We start from the raw sequence: 8,485 nt of genomic DNA, 5'->3' as shown, positions 1-8,485 counted from the left end.
AAACTGTAGAGTAATGCAAGCCCTAAAGTAGGCTGGATACAATGAAAGCAACCTAAATATCTTCTCAGATCAAGGGAACAAAACTACACTCCTACTCCTGCTAGCTAGGGAATTCTGGGAGTTGGAACTCATGCATTTTAAAGTTACTAATGTTGAGATACATTAGGTCCTTCCCCTTTCCCAAATTTAAGATGTGGGAACCCCTCCCCCCCAAGTTTCTCATCTCTATTAGAATTAAATTATTATGATCTGGGGAAAAAGGGATTTAGAATAGGACCTTCTGAACCATTTGCTCTTTAAAGTCTAATTAAACTAAGAATAATTGCAACAGCTATGACTATACCACATTGCGATTTGGTTATCCGGTTTATTGAATAAACTACAGTTTATCACACAGTATATTGCTGCTTACTTTTTGCCTTTTTAAAAATTAGTGGGCTCCTTTACAAAATTACTAACAGATTGAAGCCATTCACCTTTTTTAAAAATTTCTAATAAGGTTTTGAATTCTGTGTGGGGCCTGAAGACATTTTTAGCAATACAAATTATGTGGAAGGGTGGTTTAACGCTTTCCTATATGCCGCATTATTTTAAAATTAAAATAGCTTCCGATTTTGCACATTGTGCTGAACTATGATTTGTTTAAAGATGGTTTATTAATACAGTGTATGACCACTGGCAGTGTTTACACAACATGGGGTTCATAAACCATATTACTTGGATATATGCAGAATGTTTCAGGCCACATACAAGCAAACATTATGTTTGCATGTTGTGTGCACCTGGCTCTTTAAGGCAGCTCAGATAGGGATTCTGGTTAGTGCCTGGGGAAATTAGTCTGAGCATAATTGATGTCCATGTACAGATCTCACTGGTAAACAGAACAATTAAACTCCCAGTCTAAGCAGAATAAAGGTTCCCTGAAATTGATCTGTGAGATTTCATGAGATGGGATTCAGTATAAATCCAGATACAACTTTTTTTGGGAACAGACAAAATCATCTGTCATTGCTTGCTGGAAAACTGTTATCTCTTAGGGTGGGCAAGCAGGAATGCATCAATGGAGGTGAGATTGGGCTCTGTAGATTAAGGGTGTCTGCAAGCTGTGATCAAAACAACAGCTGCAGCTGCACTATCCAATGTCTGAATGTTTTTACTGTACCATTGTGGCCATAATTCTTACTTTTTTGGCCTAGGTTTTGTAAATTAAGGATAACTGTTGTGGTCAGAAAAGTCAAAATATATTAAAAATGGATCGAATACTTTTTGTACATTTTGTTGATCATAAAAAAAAGGCAGAGTCACAAGACCTGGGGGAAATTCTAAAAAGCCCTTAAAATGTGGAAACAGATTTACTCATAAGATGAGCATAGAATGATTTGAATGGTATGAATCACTTCTTCCTTTCAAATACTAACATTATACTAGAAGACTTGCATTAAGCAAAACAGAAGAAGAAGAAAAAAGTTCAGGTCTAAGTCACCTCTAGAGTCACTTCCCTTGAAATCTCCAGTGCATTTCTCATTTCTGCAAGTGTTTGGTGCATTTACATGGTAACCGCCAAAAAAACAGTATGCAGATACAGTATTATTGACTGTATACATTCCTTGGTTACTAGTCTTAACTACCAAGAAGTGAATAAAATGAAAATAAAGTACAGTTTTCAGATAAAACCAAGAGGTTTCTTGAAACTTTAAGAATGAAATTAAAGCCATCAGATGATTTAAGGCCAGCGGCATAGGAGAGTTTACCACATTGGCTTTGACCTTCAACCTCAGGAATGTTCTTTACTGGTGAGAATGGGAATTATACAACTTACCAGGCAGCAATTTGAGCTACCGTTGGATCCTGAAACAAAAAAATATTGTTGTGAATGTTCCTCTACCTATGTGGTAGACAGAATTCTATTGTAGCTTTCCAAAACTTGCTTGGACCTGGGAAAATGGTTTAAGACAGGGGTGTCAAACTGCTGGCCCGCGGGCCGGATGCATCATGTGGAAGTCGCACCCACCCATTGCTGGCCATGGCAAAACCATCCCAATATGTTGCACAATGTCACATAACGTTGTAAGTTTGACATGACTGGTTTAAGACTTTTACATAAATACTCTTTAATCTCTAGCAAGCCCAGCATCTGATGTACAGAGTGGAAGGGCAGAGAGCCTCCGTTCTTCCACTGTAAATCAATTATCTTCTTACCAATTTTGATAATTAATGCCATGGATTTGGCTGCCCGTCACCCATAAAATATAGTGATGTTGCTGTGATCGCACCAGTTAGTGAAAGTGGGAAAGTCAAAGGTGGGCAAAGATAGTTTTCCTTCAAAAACTATCCTCAAAAAGCCAGGAAAGAGGCCATAGAGAAAAGATAGCCAAAGACAATGCTACTCTAGAATTTTGCTGGCTCCAAAATACATAAGGAGCTCTTTAATTGAGAAAAGGCTCTGTGGTCAGGATATGCAACTTCCCATTGTATAGGCATCAGAAAACTCTTGACTCTGTGCTAAGCACTGCACAGCACATAAAGCAAAAAAGGAGGCAAAGGGCTGCTGAGGAACAAGGATTCCCCCAATGCCAGTAGGAAGCATTTTTCTCCCAGTGCCCCATGCACAAAGGAGAGAGATGAGTGGCTGTGGTGGCAGCTGGGAGCCATGTTTTTTTTATGAAATTTGGGTCAGAGATGAAAGACAGAATTAGAAAGCAGAAATAAATTAATCACTACAGCGCACAGATGTCGAGCACCCCCCGGGTTAGTATAGCTTTTAAATTACAGATAAGCATGAAATGACCTCTTCCTTTCCACACTCTCCCCACAGTATGAATCTTATAAGAGTATAGCTACTATATGCATCTGATGTAATGTCCTGCAGCTCTCAAAAGTTTATGCCTTTTAATATAATATGTTAATTGGAAAACATGCTATCATTTACCTGACTTTTTTTAACACTTCCTGTTTCTCACTTCCTGTTTCTCCACCCACAAAATGTACACGTTGCTTTGTTATTTGTTAGTGTTAACATCTTGATAATTAATACAGCCCCGAGTGGTTCAACTTGAAGATTCATAGAAACATAAGAAGCTGATTAGCAAAAAGAGACTTGATTTTTTAGAAAGCAAACACTTGATTTATTAGGTAGCAAACTCAATTTACCGTATATACTTGAGTATAAGCCGAATTTTTCAGCCCACTTTTTGGGCTGAAAAATTCCACTTCGGCTTATACTCCAGTTAACAAAAAAAACTTACCGAGGACTTGTGCGCGGCCGAGGCTTTGGTGCTTCCGGGATCGCCCGCACCTCTCCCAAGCCACCGCCGTCCGAGACCTGCCGAAGTTTGGGGAGGTTTGGGGAGGTGCGCGCGCACCTCCCCAAACTCCGCGCCTTGCCTGCCTGCTTCTTTCCGCAGCGGAAAGAAGCAGGCAGGCAGGGCGCGGAGGAACGGAGACTTGCCGACGTTTGGGGAGGTTTGGGCGCCTCCCCAAACCTCGGCAGGTCTCCGTTCCTCCTGCCGACCTTTGGGGAGGTTTGGGCGCCTCCCCAAACCTCCCCAAACCTCGGCAGGTCTCCGTTCCTCCTGCCGACCTTTGGGGAGGTTTGGGCGCCTCCCCAAACCTCGGCAGGTCTCCGTTCCTCCGCGCAGACCTGCCGACGTTTGGGAAGGTTTGGGCGCCTCCCCAAACCTCCCCAGGTCTCCGTTCCTGTTTGGGGAGGTTTGGGCGCCTCCCCAAACCTCCCCAAACCTCGGCAGGTCTCCGTTCTTCCTGCCGACCTTTGGGGAGGTTTGGGCGCCTCCCCAAACGTCCCCAAACCTCGGCAGGTCTCCGTTCCTGTTTGGGGAGCTTTGGGCGCCTCCCCAAACCTCCCCAAACCTCGGCAGGTCTCCGTTCCTCCGCGCAGACCTGCCGACCTTTGGGGAGGTTTGGGCGCCTCCCCAAACGTCCCCAAACCTCGGCAGGTCTCCGTTCCTGTTTGGGGAGGTTTGGGCGCCTCCCCAAACCTCCCCAAACCTCGGCAGGTCTCCGTTCCTCCGCGCAGACCTGCCGACGTTTGGGCGCCTCCCCAAACATCCCCAAACCTCGGCAGGTCTCCGTTCCTGTTTGGGGAGGTTTGGGCGCCTCCCCAAACCTCCCCAAACCTCGGCAGGTCTCCGTTCCTCCGCGCAGACCTGCCGACCTTTGGGGAGGTTTGGGCGCCTCCCCAAACGTCCCCAAACCTCGGCAGGTCTCCGTTCCTGTTTGGGGAGGTTTGGGCGCCTCCCCAAACCTCCCCAAACCTCGGCAGGTCTCCGTTCCTCCGCGCAGACCTGCCGACCTTTGGGGAGGTTTGGGCGCCTCCCCAAACGTCCCCAAACCTCGGCAGGTCTCCGTTCCTGTTTGGGGAGGTTTGGGCGCCTCCCCAAACCTCCCCAAACCTCGGCAGGTCTCCGTTCCTCCGCGCAGACCTGCTGACGTTTGGGGAGGTTTGGGCGCCTCCCCAAACCTCCCCAAACCTCGGCAGGTCTCCGTTCCTGTTTGGGGAGGTTTGGGCGCCTCCCCAAACCTCCCCAAACCTCGGCAGGTCTCCGTTCCTCCGCGCAGACCTGCCGACCTTTGGGGAGGTTTGGGCGCCTCCCCAAACCTCGGCAGGTCTCCGTTCTTCCTGCCGACCTTTGGGGAGGTTTGGGCGCCTCCCCAAACCTCCCCAAACCTCGGCAGGTCTGCGCGGAGGAACGGAGACCTGCCGAGGTTTGGGGAGGTTTGGGGAGGTTTGGGGAGGCGCCCAAACCTCCCCAAACAGGAACGGAGACCTGCCGAGGTTTGGGGAGGTTTGGGGAGGCGCCCAAACCTCCCCAAAGGTCGGCAGGTCTGCGCGGAGGAACGGAGACCTGCCGAGGTTTGGGGAGGCGCCCAAACCTCCCCAAAGGTCGGCAGGAGGAACGGAGACCTGCCGAGGTTTGGGGAGGTTTGGGGAGGCGCCCAAACCTCCCCAAAGGTCGGCAGGAGGAACGGAGACCTGCCGAGGTTTGGGGAGGCGCCCAAACCTCCCCAAAGGTCGGCAGGAGGAACGGAGACCTGCCGAGGTTTGGGGAGGTTTGGGGAGGCGCCCAAACCTCCCCAAAGGTCGGCAGGAGGAACGGAGACCTGCCAAGGTTTGGGGAGGTTTGGGGAGGCGCCCAAACCTCCCCAAAGGTCGGCAGGTCTGCGCGGAGGAACGGAGACCTGCCGAGGTTTGGGGAGGCGCCCAAACCTCCCCAAAGGTCGGCAGGAGGAACGGAGACCTGCCGAGGTTTGGGGAGGCGCCCAAACCTCCCCAAAGGTCGGCAGGAGGAACGGAGACCTGCCGAGGTTTGGGGAGGCGCCCAAACCTCCCCAAAGGTCGGCAGGAGGAACGGAGACCTGCCGAGGTTTGGGGAGGTTTGGGGAGGCGCCCAAACCTCCCCAAAGGTCGGCAGGAGGAACGGAGACCTGCCGAGGTTTGGGGAGGTTTGGGGAGGCGCCCAAACCTCCCCAAAGGTCGGCAGGAGGAACGGAGACCTGCCGAGGTTTGGGGACGTTTGGGGAGGCGCCCAAACCTCCCCAAAGGTCGGCAGGAGGAACGGAGACCTGCCGAGGTTTGGGGAGGTTTGGGGAGGCGCCCAAACCTCCCCAAAGGTCGGCAGGAGGAACGGAGACCTGCCGACGAGCCGCGGCCACACAGGGTATTCCTGTGTATTCAGGCTTGCAAAATGGCGGATCGAGCCTCTGCTGGCGGCAGAGGCTTGCAGAACGGCGGATCGGCTTATACTCGAGTCAATAACTTTTTCCAGTTTTTGGGGGTGAAATTGGGGGTCTCGGCTTATACTCGAGTCGGCTTATACTCAAGTATATACGGTACTTAGATTGGTTCCTGTTTGACTTTTTGCCTTCCTCTCTGTCCTATAGATAAGGGTTAATTAATATTCATTGGCATTACAGCTCCATGGATTGCCAGCCAGAATGCTGGTGGCGATTTTGATTGGGAATTCTGAAAACTGATTATACTCAGGAAATGTAGGGATAGCAAAATAGAGAACTGCTCTATTGGGTAAATTGTAAGCAGTTTGCATGGTGTATGAGTTAAGTTTGTCACAGCGCAATATAAAAATGAAAAATAATCCCAAATGAATTGCATCATAAGCTGTTATCATGTAAACTGTCTGCAATTCAAAGACCTGTTAATGAAGTTTTCTAGCAACTTTCCCTTCCTTTTTGTTTTTAAAGACTTTAACAAAGTGTTTTTATCAGGTTTTAAGGAAATCTCCCAAAGAATTATAGCGCAAACTTAGTGGCTTAAATTCTGTTGATAAGGAATACAAATTGGACTATAGCCAGAGCATCAGTAAAGTATAAATGAAGACATGTGTATCATGAAAAATTAAATTTTTTATATCATCTGTGAGATGATTCCATGATATCACTGTGGCTTCTACATTATAAAGCTACCAACAGCTTACCATCTAATTGGCCACTTTTGTGATAATTACACAACAATGCAAATTATAACTTAAAAGTAAATTAGTAATAAGGAGGTAACAGAATTCTTTTGATGCAGTTAATTATAATAGTGCATTTTTTTACTTCAAACTAAAAAAGCAGTGTGTGTGTGTGTGTGTGTGTGTAGGGTGGGAAAGGATTCTTCACAAAACAGAAATCATGCTCTTTCCCTGAGTTCAGAGAAATGAAACTCCAGTTTCCCCTAAATAATACTTTCCTGTTGGCATAGCTAAAACAAATACAGGCAGTTTCCTTAGCAGTGATTTATATAGCAGTGTTTCTCAACTTCAGCAAGTTTAAGATGGGTGGACTTCAACTCCCAGAATTCCCCAGCCAGTAAGCTGACTTGGGAATTCTGGAAGTTGGAGTCCTCCCACCTTAAACTTGCTGAGGTTGAGAAACATTGATTTAACATCTCCCACTAGTTCTAGTAACTTAAAATCATAAAAACTAGTATATTGCTACACACACAAACACACATACATACTGTATTTCCCTGAAAATAATACCAGGTCTTATTTTTTTTTGCCTCTAAATGAGGCACCAGTTCTTATTTTTGGGGGATATCTTACCCGCTTACCTTAGGACTGCTGTAGCCAGGTCCCCATGCCCAGACACCTGTTGCACGACAGCCCTTCTTCTGTGGCCACTTGCAGCTGCATGCCATATGGTGCATTGCACCGGTGCTGGCACTAGCGGCAGGAGGCCATGTGGCTTGTCATACTGCTTAGGCCAGTGCCGCTCCTCGCGGCAGGCCATGTGGCTTTGTTGCACCGATCGTGCCAGTGCCGCTGTTAGTGGTGGGAGGCCACATGGCTTGTAGTGTCGCTTACTCTGGTGTCGCCACTTGCAAGAGGGTGTGTGGTTCATTGTGTCACTTGTGCCAGTGCCGCTGCTTGCGGCAGGAGGCTGCATGATGAGTTGTACTGTGGCGAACACGACTGGAGCGATCGGTGCGATGAGCCCCATGGCCTCCTGCCATGAGTGGCGGCACTGGCACAATTGGCGCAATGAACCACGTGGCCTCCTGCGAGCGGTGGCACCAGTGCAATGCACCATGTGGTATGCAGCTGCAAACAGATGCAAAAGAACTCGCACAGTGGTGTGACAGATATCAGGGTGTGGGAGGCCTGGCTGCAGCAGTCCTAAGGTAAGCAGGTGGGAGGCATGTGGGGTAGCTCCCCCCGCCCTAGCTTGATTTTATGTGTGCACCTTACCTCATAAATAGGGCTTATTTTGGGGGTAGGGCTTATATTAGGCGCATGTGTAAAAATCAAGCTAGGGCTTATTTTGGGGGGTAGGTCTTATTTTGGGGAAACCCGGTAACATATACTTTTGATTGTTTATCAAGTTTATACACTGCCCAGCTTACTTAAGTAAAACAAAGTTAATTTTATTCCAGTTAAAAACAATGGGATTTATGACACAATATCTTTAGTCCCATTGCAATTGGATCCACATTCACCAGGGATTAGAATTAATCAAAATTGTTCTTTGCAAGTTAAACACATGAAGCATTAAATATTCTTTAACATCATTGTTGCTTCCAGATCAAAAGCAACTTCAGCAGAAGCATTTTTCCTGTATTTTAAAAAAACATTTTACTTCATATTGACATTTTAATGTGGTTTTTTTCTTGTTGTACTTCCTTTCACTTTTCAAAAATTTCTCTTCCTCAGTGGTGTGATAAGAATAAATTCAGATTAAATTTGACAAGGTAATTGCAAGAAACCAGACAAGGCATTCGCAGTGTATGCAAGCACCTAATCTTGAGCTAGATATTATTTTGCAAGAACCTTATGAATTCAAAATACAGTATTTAGACCAGTGTTTCTCAACCTTGGCAATTTTAAGATATATGGACTGGGGGATTCTGATAATTATTTACAATCATCCTTCACCCTACCCCACCCCAGCCCCTTAATTAATTCCTGCAAATAGATTAGTATTACAATCCACCCTTCACATTTTTAGTATATGTGATATGCTTTCATTT

The sequence above is a fragment of the Vipera ursinii genome (assembly GCF_947247035.1).
Source record: "Vipera ursinii genome assembly, chromosome: Z".
Classification (NCBI taxonomy): domain Eukaryota; kingdom Metazoa; phylum Chordata; class Lepidosauria; order Squamata; family Viperidae; genus Vipera; species Vipera ursinii.
This window is presented reverse-complemented; position numbering follows the sequence as displayed.